The sequence below is a fragment of the Dermacentor albipictus genome, chromosome 1 (genome assembly GCF_038994185.2).
Source record: "Dermacentor albipictus isolate Rhodes 1998 colony chromosome 1, USDA_Dalb.pri_finalv2, whole genome shotgun sequence".
Lineage (NCBI taxonomy): Eukaryota > Metazoa > Arthropoda > Arachnida > Ixodida > Ixodidae > Dermacentor > Dermacentor albipictus.
The window spans coordinates 48713749-48729242 of record NC_091821.1 but is presented as its reverse complement, the minus strand read 5'-3'; the positions used below and the strand labels follow the sequence as shown (position 1 = coordinate 48729242).

At 47.3% G+C, this 15494-nt stretch overlaps 1 protein-coding gene across 2 annotated transcripts in view; it reads right to left on the bottom strand.

The window, feature by feature from the left end:
- The window catches only part of LOC135905250 (uncharacterized), a 138010-nt gene extending 136931 nt beyond the window's left edge, over positions 1 to 1079 (bottom strand). Inside the window, exon 1 of one of the 2 annotated variants that reach the window (XM_065436266.2) lies at positions 453 to 1079. The gene's annotated coding sequence lies outside the window, so the exon portion shown is untranslated. Of the gene's footprint in view, positions 1 to 392 lie in introns of both variants that reach the window. The other variant, XM_070532650.1, reaches the window with a different exon arrangement.
- Positions 1080 to 15494: the final 14415 nt, after the last annotated feature.

The following is a 15494-nucleotide window of genomic DNA, read 5'->3' as shown; positions in this document are numbered from 1 at the left end:
TACTCCGTACACTAACCTCCACAAGAACAAAACCGCACAATTGAACACGCTCATTCTAGGAACCACCAAACTGGCACTTGGCGTTCCGATCAACTCAAACACGCAGTTTCTCGGAGAGACAAGCAGCTACAATACACTTCCGGAACTCATCTCTTTGCGCAGGCCCCGACAAGAACTACGGCTATCTTCTACCGCAGCAGACAGAGCCATACTGAGTTCCATAGACGCTACCCCAACAGTACAACTACCACCAGAACTTAGTGTTTTCATATACATCTCGCCATAGCGCCCATTCCCAGTCAGATGGATCCATCCCGTAAGCAGGCGAGAACAGAGAAGCGTATGCGCCAAAAATACGTTCTGAACAATGCACACCACATACAACTGTTTACCTATGCAATGGCCAACAGCAAGGCAAGAGAGTCGGCGGCAAGCGCTCGGCACACGCTTACGTTTGTCTTTGGTGCAGCCCTTGCTGGGAGCATCTGTCCGAGTTGTGGGCGGAACGTGCTTCAACCATCCTGGAGGCCCTCGCCTAGCTTCTGTCGTCGGTAGCTGAGCTGATGGCGCACTAGTCAGGACGCCTGCGCCTGCGCATCTGCATCGTCCAGGAGGAAAAAGTCTCGTCCGCGCGGCAGCTTCGTCGCAGTCGGCGGCAAGCGCTCGGCACACGCTTACGCTTGTCTTTGGTGCAGGTGAGGTGTAGTATTCAGTTTTTGTTTTTCACAATAGTTTCATGCTTGCCGCCGACTGCTGCCTTTCTGATTTGTGTGATGACAATGGAACCAAACTGTGGTTTATGTAGGAGACTGCTGCCGGCTGAGGGCAAATTTCTAACCTGCGTAGAATGCCAACAGGGTTTTCACTTTGGAAAAAAATGTGCTGGCGTCGCTGAGAGTGTCATGTGGGGCAAGGGAGCAGATAAGCGAGACAGTTGGCGATGCCGTGCTTGTCTAGCGGACAACCAGGCATCGACGGAAGGTGAATTAGTGCCTGTTTCGGCATCAGTATCTGAATTAGCAGCAAAGATAGAAGCCTTACTTCCGCTGAAAGACGCCATCAGCTCCCTTGTCCTAAAAGTAGACGAGCTTCTCGTTCTGAGAACTACGGTGGATGCACTTCACAAATCGGTGCAGAACGTCGAATCTTCCATTGCTTTCCTGTCGGAAGGGTATGAAGAGGTGCGCGCCTCGGACGCAAAGCGCCAGGTCACCATTGAAAAATCGGAGACAGAAGTAGCAACACTGCGCTCTGTTGCCTCTAAACAGTCAGAAGAAATTGGACAACTGCGAAAGGAGGCGAATGAGGTAGAGCAGTACAGCAGGTTGCCGAATTTGGAAATTCACGGTTTACCGCAGAAACCTAGGGAAGTACTTTTTTCACTAATTGGTGACTTGGCACAAAAGCTGGAAGTGCCTTTTGATGATTCTGATGTGGAAGCCATCCATCGAATGCCAGGGAAGCGTGAACGGGCACCTGTCGTGCTGGTTATAGGTTTGTAAGTAGAATTTTAAAAGAGAAATGGATGAGTTCACGTGCGAAATTACGGTCCCTAGTTGAAAGCAAAGATATCCCTCCCTTGTTTTTCTGCGACAATCTAACGGGCTTTAACAAACAGTTGTTTTGGGCTGCGCGACAGAAGGGAAAAGAAATGGAGTACAAATTTGTGTGGTCAAGAAATGGCGAAATTTTTGTCAGGAGATCAGAAGGCACACCTCTAATACGTATCAATGGTTTTGCCGGCCTTGATAGGCTTGTTCGGCAATGCATGAACACTGTCTTTCACGAATGCAATGATTTAGCTGCCTTCTGCAGCTTATCGCTTCAAGGGGACAGAGTTTTTTCGGCTGCACACATGAACTTTCGTAGCATTCGTCGTCACTAGAACGAGTTTCTTGCTCTTTTCCATAACACTGACCACATACTAGATGTAATCGTCCTAACGGAAATCAACATCCATGCCGATTTGGTTCCCCTGTTTCCGCTTAAGCAATATTCCAGCTATTCTTTCACACGACAGATAGGGAGAGGAGGTGGCATCATGGTGTTTGTGCATGAAAGGTTCAAAGTTTTATCGTTCGCCACAAAATTCATCTCTGCCGAGTGTGTTGCGCTAAAGATTGTAGTGCCTGATGCCGATATCAGCCTAGTTTTTATTTACAGGCCTCCTTCAGAAAATGCAAATTTATTTTTAACAGAATTAAATGATCTTCTTCACTCGTTATCACCAAATAGTCTACTTTGTCTGATTGGGGACATCAATATTGACACTCTATAGCCATCAAGGCCAGTGGTTTGCGAGTACCTTAACATTCTGTCAAAATGGGGAGTCAGTCCAACAATTAGTGGCTACACGCGAGAGGAATACATTGGAAGCAAAATGGTGTCATCTTGCCTTGACCATGTGAATGTAAGAGCCCCACTGGCTAGCACTGTTTCAGCGGTAGTATTTCAGCGGTAGCGGTAGCGGTAGTATTAAACTGGCCGATCATTATATTGTAGGCTGTCATCTTGCGTTTCAAGTTCCCTTTAGATCCCGCCCTAACCTTCAACGCGTAAACATCCTTGATATCGCTAAATTTGACAGTCTTGTGGCCAATTATGACTGGACCAAATTTTTACGTAATGTCCCGAAGTCCACCGCTTATACGCATTTTGTTGATGCAATCCGTTCTTTAAAAATTACCGCCCATAAAACAATCACCGTGAAAAAACGCAACCCCAAAATTCCATGGCTAACGTGCGGTATACTGACGGCTATTCAAGAAAAAGATGCCCTTTGGTCACGTTGTAAGCGTTGCCCAAACAATACACACCTTAGGGATATGTACAGATCGCTCCGGAACAGGGTAAACGCCATGATTCGGTCGGCAAGGCGTCAGTATTACACCAAGACCTTTTATGAAAGCAAACACTCCCGCAAAAAGACATAGTCAGCTATTAATGAAGTATTCGGACGAAACACCAATCAACCTTTAGAAGAAGTATTCGCAAAACATTTCAGCAACCTTGCGTCAGCCGTTAAAGAATTTAATTACTCTTTTTCTATAGTGTCTTCACATCTTCAGCCTTTTGCTCAGATGCGTCTAGCGCTGTTCCTAATACTGTACGATCGGCATTCTTGCCACCGGTTACTGCAGCAGACTTGCACAGCATCTTATTTAGCTTTAGACCTAAGAAACCACCTGGTATAGACGGTATCTCCACCCATGATATTCAACGTAATTTTTCTGTGCTTGAATCCGTCCTTCTCTTCATTATTAATGGGTATATGGATCATTGCGTTATTCCCGGCGATTTAAAAGTGGCTGTGGTTAAGCCGCTCTATAAGAGTGGTTCTCATAGCAAAGTAGAGAACTACAGACCGATTTCCATTCTTCCTGCAATCAGTCAAATAATTGAAAAACACCTGCTCGTAAGGATGACCAATTTCCTGAATAAAAATAATGTTCTGTCACAAGCACAGTTTGGTTTCATCCAGGGAAAAAGCACTATTTCACTACTAGAAGAATTTACGGACGCTATCTATTCAGCTTTTGATAATAATGAATTCGTATGTGCTCTTTTTTTAGATGCAAGTAAGGCTTTCGATTCCGTTATTCACACATTACTTCTTGATAAGCTAGAAAGAATTGGCTTCAGGGGCCCATTTATAAAGTTATTGTCTAGTTATTTTAGCAATCGCTCTCAGGTGGTGCGCATAGGTGACTATTCCAGTACAAAAATAATGTGAAAATCGGGTGTTCCCCAGGGGTCTGTTTTGTCTCCACTTTTATTTAACCTATACGTATCAAAATGCCGCATATTCCAGTACGCCGACGACACTGTCCTTCTATCAACTCATGCATCATTTAATACATGCGTTTATAACCTTCAAGCAGATGCCACGTCTGTAATGGATTGGTGTACAAGTAACGGAATTGGAATTAATAGGCAAAAGACAAAACTAGTTTGCTTTCATAATCCCCATAAAAAAATTGATCGTCATGTGCCATTTTTTGTTCCCAACTCTAATTGTATAAACTGTAAATGCATACCATTAGAATTCGCAACTAATTTAAAATATTTAGGCATCATGTTTGATTCTCATATGACATGGAACACTCATTTTACAGGTATTAGCAAAAAGCTACGTTCAGTATCCTGTCTTCTGTATAACTCTAGATACCTGTTCCCGTTTTCTGTCCGGAAAGTCATTGTTCACGCACTTGTGTACAGCTATCTTAGATACGGAATTACCATATTTTATCACTGTTCATTTATATGGCGCGCAAAATTGAATTCTATTCTGAGATCTGTTCTTCGCAACGTTGCATACAATGAGACCATTCCTCCTAATAATAATCTATTTTCCTTTTTGCAGTTGCCCTCATTTGAAGCATTATTTTTTCAAACTGTGGTGATAAAACATTTTTGGAACAGTGATTTTCTTTTTCCGTTGATTCCTGCCAGACCACTGAGGTACCATAATACGTTCACTACCCCGCGGTGTTATACCCGTTTTGGTCGTTATACCAGAAAATATTATGTTCCTAACGTTTTTAATTCTTTACCCACTGAATTAACTGTACTCTATCTCATCAAAACGGACACTCAAACTGTACCTCAAAACTAATTATTCTTCTGTTTATTGTCATTCACTAGAGCCCGTCCTATAGTTTCGATTACTCTCGTTTGGTCTAGATTTGTGTGTATTCTTGTCTGTTTCACTTTGTATCTTTTCTAGCTTGCGTTTGCTCGTAGCTAACGTTTTGTTTGTGGTACTTTGCTTTTGTGTTGTAGCCTCCTTTTTCGTTGTAGTTTGCTTTTTGTAAACTGCTTCAGTTTATAGCTTGCTAACCATGCTTTGTTTTCATTTTTTGTAGTACTTGTCGCTGACTGCCGAGTACAGCCCAACAAGCCTCCATGGCTTGGGCTGACCGGTTTTTTGAATGTGTACTATTTTCATGAAATAAAGGATATTATTATTATTATAACAGCTATAGCTGTAGCGAACGCTGCCGGTCACCCCGTATATACAGAAGCCACCTCTCCCATGGATCACCCCTGGGTTGAGCTTACAACAGTAGTCAAGGCTGTGCAGCCTTACCGGCCACTGGAACAGCCATTACAATTTACACACACTCCAAACGTGCTCGCAGAATACGGCAGGTGGGCTCCTTACCAACCAATTAACATGGAACACGCTACAAATACCTCAGAAAACCAACAGAAATCAATTTGGTACCCGGATACGCGCGACTATCCAGAAATTAATGGGCTAACCAGCTCGTCCGAAAAACACTATTCCGGGTGCCAGTTATCCCCGATCCAACCAACCCGCCTGTCACAACCCGTGCACAACATATAAAGGCAATATCAAGAGGTCAGACGATTGTTCCCCAAAAATATGCACAACACTGCAAGTCAGACAGGGCCCACTTATAAGATAAGCACAAACCAACACCCTACCCACACCTGCAAGACACCACCGTTCCTGGAGCTTAGCGGACTCACCCCCTCCAAAATGTGAATACTGCGGATAACATCCTAACACAGAACATATACTCTGGCACTGCTATCCTCAGAAAGCCTCTCTCAAGAAACCCAACACTCCCTGCCCCTCATGGCCGGATGGCTGACTCAAGCCTCAAAGACCATATCTCTACGCGTTTCGGTCATGCATACAAGTTTTCCATTGCTACATAGGCCTCTCAGTAAGAACATATTAAATGGTACGTCATCACACGGTACAACAATATATGGGATACTGTGACAAGTTAGATCAAGCTCTTTCTGCAAAATTCTATGGAGAACATCCCAGAATAAAACGGCATCTTTACAGTCAATAAAACAGTGTGCAATTGTTTCAGGCACGTTACAATGGCGACACTTACCTCAGCAGGCGGAATACAACATCGTTGAGAATTTCCCGGATCCACGAGACGACTGGTAGCTGCTGTTCCTTCTACCCAGCAGCCTTCCATTTTACGTCGCGCCAATATATCGCACCCACGTGTAATTTGAACACGTTCGAGGAGTTGTTGCCCATCCAACGCGTGGCTCATACTCCCTATGGAGGATTGGCCAAGAAATGCAAGGATGGATTATTCCAACTTATAACCACAAATAAATTTTCAGGACTGCTATACAGTAAGTTATGTTGAATGGTGAAATCACGTGTTAAAATGAAAGCAATAATAGTAGGAAGCGCCAATAATCGTTCATTGAAAAGCACACATAAGAAAAATAAGCAATATAAATTTAGCAGGGCATTCGGTTGGACTTCATCAAGAAATTCCAGGACTGCGGAGTGAACATCTCTGTGGCTGAATCCCAGAGTAGAGGCCCCACGCAAATGAGTTCAAGCGCAACGCTAAACCGTGCGATCACTGTCAGTGCTACACCTTTCGGGCGAAAGTGCTACTTTTTTTCGCATGGTGATTCCACGTCCCGATCACGTCCTTGATGGCACGTTTTTCGAACTTTGCCGACATAGGACGTCGCTTGGAAGTTCACCCTACGTCTTAGGGTGTGGGCCTCTGGATTTTTTCGAAACATTCATGGGACTTTTTGTGTGGTCTAGAATCGCTCGGACACGCTCTGATTAAAGCTCAGTGATGCATGCAAAGCGCACTACGCTCATTTGCTTGATACACAGCTGCAAATACACTATTATACACCAGTATACGACACCGTCAAACTGACTGCGTTGCATCACCTGCGTGTCAAACTCAGCTGCTGAGGACAACATGCATACCAGGCTTCCAACAATCTGGCCCCCAGTGCACTCGTGTGTGTGACACATATAGGGTCCGCCAAATTATGTAAAACCATATGAAAGTACGAAGGGAAACACTTTAAAGCACTGTCCTTGCAACAAAACCGCACAGCGTCGGCCACGCGAGAAAGACGCCGTCACAATTCATGGTAGTTCAAAACACACAGATCACCCGCTCATTGCTACATACCCACTCACGCACATAACACGCACAACATGGTAAAATCTCTCAAACAGAACAGAAGTACGAAGGAAACACTTTAACCCTTTAGTGCCGGCAAAAAATAAAAAAGTGGGTTCAGAAAATGACATTTTTATTGCACATCTCGATAGCAACGTTTTTGCAGATTCTAAATATGTAAGAGATAGAGGTAGTAAATTCACAACTTGTATCTGAAAGTACACAAAATGTAAAACGAGGAGGCACCGGCGGAAGGTTCCATCCATCTAACTTCGTTCATTACCGCATGGTATCAAAACTATCGTCGTAGGCGCCGACACCAGAGTCACTTGGGGTGTCATAGCACTGATAACACCGCCATCACAGTCAATGCTTTCATGCAAATCATCTTCGGAGGTTCACGACTCAATCATAAGAAAGCCGCGCTTTCGCGATGAGCGCGGCAACACGCGACTGGCAGACGCCAGCTTTAAATTAAGACCTCTACTGGACGAACGTAGACTATAGAGGTATATACGTAGACGCAAGTAAAAGGGCTTCAGACGAAAGGAGCCTGTAGGCTGCCTACCACCCAAAGAGGAAATTCGCGAGAACATCAAAATGAATTGGACCAGCCCGGCGCGTTGCTGACACTAAGAGTGCCCAAACACGTGGACAAGGCCGACTCATCCTAGGCACTTATTGCAAAAAGAAATGTAACCGAGTAAGACTCGCACACGGCACTTAAAGGGTTAAACTACTGCCCTCGCGACAACACCACACAGCACTGAACACGAGAAAAAATCACGTCTTCACGGCTGTTCTGTACGCACCGATCACATTTAGTGCTAAATACCCGCTGGTCGCTGTTGCTGCGAATAATTGACGCCGCATTCGAACCGCACAACATGATAAACAAAAGTCGCGGTTTCACCTAAAAGCGAAGCATTGATACCGAAAGCACTGCAGTGCATTCGAGTATCACTGCAAACGCTACAATAATGCTGCAGTCGCATCTAACGCTCAAAGTGTGGAACGCAAGCACCCTGGTAATGAGAGATTGAATAGAAAGTTAGGCAAATCTCGTGATCAGGAGGCGGCGCCTTTTATAACCACCCCATATTATATAACAAGGGTGGAGTGTCGAAGCTTCGCCAAACCATTGCAATATAGTGCACTGGTATTCGCAACTTTCACGTACGGTGGCGCCGTCGTGCGGCGTCGGCCGGAAACAGTCGAAAGATTATACTCGCCGCTGGCTGCCGCCCGTTCGCGTAGCGTATTGGTGTTGTCTACGCTTTTCCTTTACTTTTGATTGATATTTTAACGCGTTCAGAGCTCCCGTGGGATCCTGAAGGACACTTAACGTGCTCAGAATGAGCAAACGTAGAAGTAACCGTATTTGCTGCGTGCCGCAATGGGTGCCGAGCGGTAGTTATGCGGTAGGTGATCTGAGCCTTCACTCATTCTCACCGGCTGCGTCCATCAGGAAGAAATTGATTATTAAGCTGCGGATCGGCAAAGCTGTCACAGAAGCGATCAAGGTTTTGCAGTGTGCACTTCATGTCAGAGGACTTTTTTTGGAGTACGACAGATGAGTGACGATTCCGAGCACTTGAAATCGCGAATAGACGCACCTCTATAAAGACGCAGGCATAGGACTATATTATGTGCAGGGAAAGAAATAATGCGCAATCTTAACTCAAATGTGTTGTAGGATGATTGATGCTTGCGTTCTTGCCACTCATGCTTTGCGGCTACGTTGGAGCGCAAACATTCTCCATGAAGCCTTGTACCTGCTTCAAAATTTCTTGTTCTCGTTCATGCATTCGTGCTCTGCAACGTCGGCTTGACATTCCACCATTGTCGAACAGAGAGATGAGTTTCTCATTTGTGCATCGAAGCAAAGTGACGCAGGCGTAGAGGGACCTGGAATTCGTACCTCGTCTGCCAGTTCGATGCGCGGCTGCAACGTGTGCATAGGCGCGCATGACTGCACTCGTAAGGTAACAAATCCTAGTCCAACAAACGTTGAACTACTGTGCAGTGTTCGCGTAGCGAACCCTCAGCTGATCTGCGTGTATATTATTTTGTAAAGATAACTGGAAGAATGAAGCGAGCATTGCCCTGGACCGGTAAATATCGGCTATGTATCGCTTGATATGTTTATAGGCAAGACGCGGGACTCACGCAGGCTGTAAAGCCACCGCAGGACTGTAGCTTGCACAGCACGCATAAAGCGCAATAACTAAATTACAAGGGTGAACGGTTATCGTATCAGCACGCAAAAGTGGTCAGATATGGCTTTTGTTTACTTTTCGAGTTCAACATCCAGCTTTGTGAACGCAGGCAGGGATAACTAGACAAGAAATTTTCGTACACAAAACGCTGGTTTAGGCCTGCTTTTCACGCCGTCGATGTAAAAGGACTTCGGTCGCGCAACACCAGGAAGGTTTTTTTTCTCGATACGGCGGCTTATTCAAGCGGTCTAAGTAACAACATGCAGAGAGCACCACACCGCGTAAAAGCTCATGGTACCCTTTCAAAGAGGTCAGATTAACAGAATGGCAAATAGAAACCACGGATCCCTTCTCTTAATAACACCGTCGCGGTAAAACTGAAACCACAGCTCGTGTGGTTCGCTTCGAAGCCGCAAAGTTTGTGGTTAAAGACCTTCTATAGTCAAGGACGTCGACGTGCACGCTTTTATGCCGCAGCACACAAGATGACCAGCGTTTAGGACTTCCTCGCTTTCAAGCAGGATTCGAATCCTGCGTTCTGCTCGCCCAATGTGAGCCATTACGCAGGCTAACGACAGCGGGCGTGTAAATTGAAGAGATATTTCAACATGACGACGCGAAACAACATGTCACTGAGCAAGACGACCGCAGCACTGCACTAGAGTGTACTAGAATGTTCTAGTACACTCTAACTGCACCGACTGCTCTAGTTCTTAATCTCTCGGACAGCCATGTTGGATTTAAAGTGGCGCCCCCTATAGGCCGTGAAAGTTGCGAGACACTCTCCGCTACTTGCATGCCTTTTTTATGCGTGTGAATGCGTTCTAGCCCTATAGTGTAGGAAGTGATAAAGCTGACCTGCTACTATTTCAAAAGTCTATATAAGCCATATACCAGATGGCTTATATCTATAAGTCATTGCATTCAAAGAGTCAACAGTATTTGCTGGAAACACAGAATTGACTAAGGTGACTGTTTGGGCATGTTGGGGTAGCTCGAGTGTAGCTTTTTGCGCACGTGACGAAGACAGAGGAGAGGCCAAGACACACGAGCGCAGATTTACAACAGTGTTTTATTTCGAAGAAAGTGACCGCACATATGGCAACTTATGTGGCACATCACGTGTGCGACGCCCGCAGAAAATTTTGCCCGATTAGCCAAGGAAAGAAGGAAAACAAGGCGTCAAAGGCAGAGAGGTTAACCAGATTAAGTGCCTGGTTTGCTACTCTACACAGGGGGATGGGGTAAGGGCAGGGAAGATAAAAAAGAACAAGATTAAAAAATAAAATAAAAAATGAAAGCATCAGTTTGCACATTTTATAGTTTTTCAATGAGTCCTGTTTCCTTTAAAGAGCACACTAGCGCTTTTAAAGCAGTTCGTGACGACGTCGGCTGATATACAGGGTCTAAGAATTCTTCCTTCCGTAAGGGGGCGGTTGTAAATCCTGTCGAGCGTAGTGCTGAGGACTTTTCTTTGTGCATTGAAATGACAACAATCACACAGGCGGTGTGCTTTCGTCTCCTCGCACCCGAAAACTTCACAGTCTGGACTTAAGGCCTTTGCGATGAGGCAGCAGTACGCACTGGTAAATGCGATTCCAAGCCATAGGTGACAAATGAGAGTTACCTCCCGTCGTGGTAAGCCATGTGGAAGGCGGAGCTTCTCGCAAGCTCGTGAGCAAGCGCACGGAGCTTTCCCGCGGCGCCTGTTCTTGACAGCGGGATAGCAACACACTCGGCACTGGTATGTGAAGATCGAGCGGCTGTATCTGCTTGCTCGTTTCCAAGGATGCCTGCAGAATGACTTGGCAACCATTGAAATACGATGTCGCGTCCTGTCTCAACTGCCCGATGGTAAATTTTCCGTGTGTCCGGGAAAAGTCGTTCGTGGGGTCCACGACGTCATGCAGAGAGCAAACTCTGGAGGGCGACCTTGGAATAACAGAATATGGACAATTTCTGGGGCGTTTCCTGATCGTTAATTTAATTTCTGCACGCACAACTGAAAATTCGACAGCCTTCGTTGACGTCAAGTGCAATGTCCTGGATTTTAACACTCTAGATTTTGCTGGGATATGTACTGCAGCTACTGAACTGGAGTGCATGACCGACCCATCGGTTTAAACATGTAAGTGGTCACTGTGGACCTCATGTAATAGCAATAATACTGCTTGCTTCAATGCTGCTGACGGCATTTGTGCCTTCTTGATGCCTGGAATGGTAAGACATACTCGAGGTAAACGCAGAGACCACAGTGGCAGCCAAGGACATACTGCTGGGACGTAATCCGATGGTAGCGATGCTCCGTGAGTAGCCACGAGACAGCTGAAACTCGTATGCGGCTTAGTTGTAGGCATGTAAGCAAGATGGTGAAATGGTGTCTTTGTGACATGTAGGATGTGCACTCTTAGAGCGTCGACTGCAATGTATGTTTTTATAGGGTACTCACGCGCTATGGTGATTGTGGCTGCTGTGGATGCACACTTAGGGAGGCCGAGGTACGCTCGTAGAACTTGGGCTTGTATACTCTGGAGTGCGCGAAGGTTCGTTTTATTGGTGCTTCCCAGCACGGGCAGGCTGTATCTTATGAAGCCCACAAATAATGCATGGTAGAAGTAAAGTTTCGTTCGTTCTCCGTCCTCGCTTCACCGTTGGAACTTGAAGCTTCTCGGATGATGATCGGCAGTTGTTGATCAAACGCAGGCAGGAAACGATGAGGTCAGAAGTACAAGAAATATTTATAGGCAAACTTTTCTATATACATGGCAGGTACAACAAATACATTACAATTTTGAACAACTGAGAAACAAAGTCTCACTCTTCTACTGTCTCAATGACTGTTAGAGCCCAGACTCGTTTTAACGTACATAGTACGGAGGCTCACTGATCTATCAGCAATCCTGATTTCAGCCAAGTCTGAGGGACAGCATGTCGTCCCGATTTTTATAGCCCAAATATACAAAGAAAAAAGGCGGTAGGGCCGTTGGCCCGTCCCACAGGTTCAGTTGCCAATCAGAGTCAACCGTTTGTTAAGCCACAACCTACAGGGATGGGCTTACTCTTAAAAATAAACATATTGGAAAACAAAGCTCTTTTCCTTCTTCGCCAAAACTCCGTTGCCCTCTCATTTCTCCGTAGTGAGTGACCGGCTCAGCAAAACACGCCAGGCCCGAACAAGTTATCGCCAGACCGTTTCAAATGCCAACGGCGTCTAGGCTGCAAATGTCTCGGAAGCAGGGGCACCGGCACCACGAAGTGCCGCTGTACTCAAAGTTTAGCCGTCTGGGAGACGGATGACCCTCCTTGTCCTTCAAATTTATTGTCTACAAGACAAAGTTCTTTGAGTGCGTGTTTCCAAGACGCCGTCGTGCGAATGCACTCTTTACATGTGCACCGCATTCCTACAGCGTGCACGGTAAGCTGGTCTTAGACACCACGCAGGCAGTCGCACCCAACAACAAGGCTGGCGATTACGTTCCGGAGGCGTAGAGGATTAGGTCCATGCTCACTGCATGCGGCACGGAGTCAGAGTTGCTAAGCCCTTCTTAACCTCGGCGGCGCCTCCAATTAGTCAGGGACTCGGGCGCCAGACCCACAATACCTTTTGTACAGCGGTTCGTTTCAAGGCTGGTCTGTGTGACCCGTCGGCGGACTGCCAACATCGTGCGCACAATACTGACTCCCAGGAATCGGCACACGCCCGCCTGGCACCTGCAGCGACGCGTCACCCAACCCCGCGCGTTGCCTGTGACCCCGCATAACACAGCAACTGTCGCCCCGCTGACATGGGGGGAAGTGAACCCCCTCTCTATACACAAAGCACGAGGCCGATTCGTGAGACTTAAGAACCCGAACAATCAGAGCGACCTTACAGTAGAGTTGCAGTATCTATTGCACAGGTGCGCCCCAAGACTTTCCGGTGACAAATTTGAATACATGGGCTTTTGCAGTCAATTTAATTCTTTTTCATATATGAAATATGTCGCGCCCAGGAAAAATCACGATCGATGATGACTCCAAGAAACCGGTGTTTTGTTTCGTAAGTATTACTTGTCCATTTACGCGTTGTCACGATGCAGCATTATTCGATTCGGTGAAGCACCGATCAACGGGCGTCAAAAGATCGTAGGAATAGGAACCGGCGAGCAAGACGGTTATTGCCGGTCACTCGGGCAAGCGGCCGAAAGAAGTCGAACGCAGGTTTAGATATTATTGTCTTTTTGTTGTCGGCGCGACCGTGACACAGTTTTCAGATAAACAGGAGCTGTTACGAACTTCCAACCGGTGCCACCAGTGTTACGACATCCCACCGCTGCCACCAGTGTTACGAACTCCAACCGGTGCCACCAGTGTTACGACATCCAACCGGTGCCGCCAGTGTTACGAACTTGCACCGCTGCACCACGATAACGGCTTTGTGGTCCCGTAGCGCTCGTCACCCGTTTCGTGACAGAGCGTTGGTAGCGAAGACTCCGAGCCTGGCGTCGATGAGAATAACAAAAGGGACTTTATACATTATATACAGGTTATCATACAGGACATGAACGGATCGGCACTGGGGCCGAGAGCTCACACAAACGCGACTGTTCTCGCACGACGGCGTCCGGCGAAAACGCGTGACACATCTCACCCCAGTCGGGAGCGACCCTCTCTCCAGGTGGGGTCAGCGGATCCTGTTTTTCAGGCGGCTTGTCACTGCTTTTATAATCCCCGAGGCCCATTGTCACTCAAACGGCCCAATACAAAGTCAGCACACGACGGTCGTCCGAGGGGTCCAACCAGCGACCGCGCTGGCCACTCGGTTCAAAGTTCGCGCGCGCGGTGACCTCCAGGCAAGGGAGGTGCGGCGCCGGGCCGTCGGGCACACGCGGGCACGTCAAAACACGCTGCTCCGCCGAGGCTTCTCCCGCACGAAGGCGCAGCATCTTGACTTGTGAAGGGAGAATTATGGCGCTCGCAGGATAGATTCTGCATCTTGCAGATTCGGGATCCGGGCTTGTGGTAATGGCACAACAGCATCCCCGCCCTCAGATAAGGCGCCGGGAAGACGAGCTGCCTCCACGTGGCTCGGATGCCAGGCGCGCACGTTCGTCAGGCTCGTCCAAGTTCACATCCAGTGTCGGGACGCCAGGTAACCTCACGTGCCCAGGTCCGACTCGCCAGGACAGGAGCTCTGCTCACCACGTCGTCGCCAAGGCACCTTGACCAGCTCCGCTCGGGTCGTTCCTAAGACCTTGCTTCTCGCCACTGGTCCCGCTTGGTCGTTCTGCAGCTTGCAAAACCGACCGGCAAAAGGCAACACCCAACACGAACAAGTGCCCTCTGTCTCCCGTCAAACACCAGACAAGGCCATAATTCAAATTAACCTAACTAAATTGTTTTCCCCTTTTTTCTCCCGCTGCAACAGGAGGCAGGTGTACGATCCAGTACACAAGGCTCAAACAACCAGTTTTCAAATTATCAACGCAACAAAATAGAAACAATTATTAATCATCAATAATAATGACAAATAGAATGGTCCCCTTGAAATCGCTTGGACCGAAAACATACTTCTGAGGAAGCAAATGAGGTCATTCATTTTTCCCGGCGATATTTTCGCGGAATCCGAAGCTGCTTATATTTGCGACCCTGCTTATCCGTGTAGCGGCGGTACAATAAGCCAGATTCCTTGCCAAATGAATCCCCCTTTTTTTCCACTCCCCGTTTGACGCTCTTCCTCAGATCGGCTAATGAACAATCTTCCTGTTGCTCGCGAATCAGACTTTTTCTTTCAACTGCAGCCTGCTCCTGCCGGCTGGCGGAAACCGGAGCGAGTGTGGAGCCCGCGTCGCCTAATTGCGGCGTCGAGTCTATATCGCGGCTAGCACTGCCCGCGTCACTCCCACTCACTTCCAGGACCCGCTCGTCGAGGCCAGCCTCCGAGCTCTGCCTCTCCCGTGACTGCTCGCCACTCAAGTTACCGTGATCGGTCCTTGTGCCGCACCGCCTTTCGCTCACCGACGCTAAGTCAAGTTCCCTCGACAGCGGGCGCGCTTTGGATCGCGTGGGGGCCATGTACGCCACGTCGGCAAAGAATGATTTGCCCTGATCCCTCAGCAGCTGCTCCGAGCTATTTGAGAAGAGGTAGGAAAATTGCTCCGGGAGGGCGGCTGACACAGCGGCTTCGGTGTTAAGTTTCCCAAATTCTCCTTCAATGCTAACCGTTGCGATCGGTAAACAGACACTCTCCTTCTCGGCCACTTGCCGTATCCTAACGCACTCTCCCGTAAAATCACTCGAGGAGACGAAAGACGGGTGAACAACGTCCATAGTTGCTGCAGAGTCCCGCAGTGCT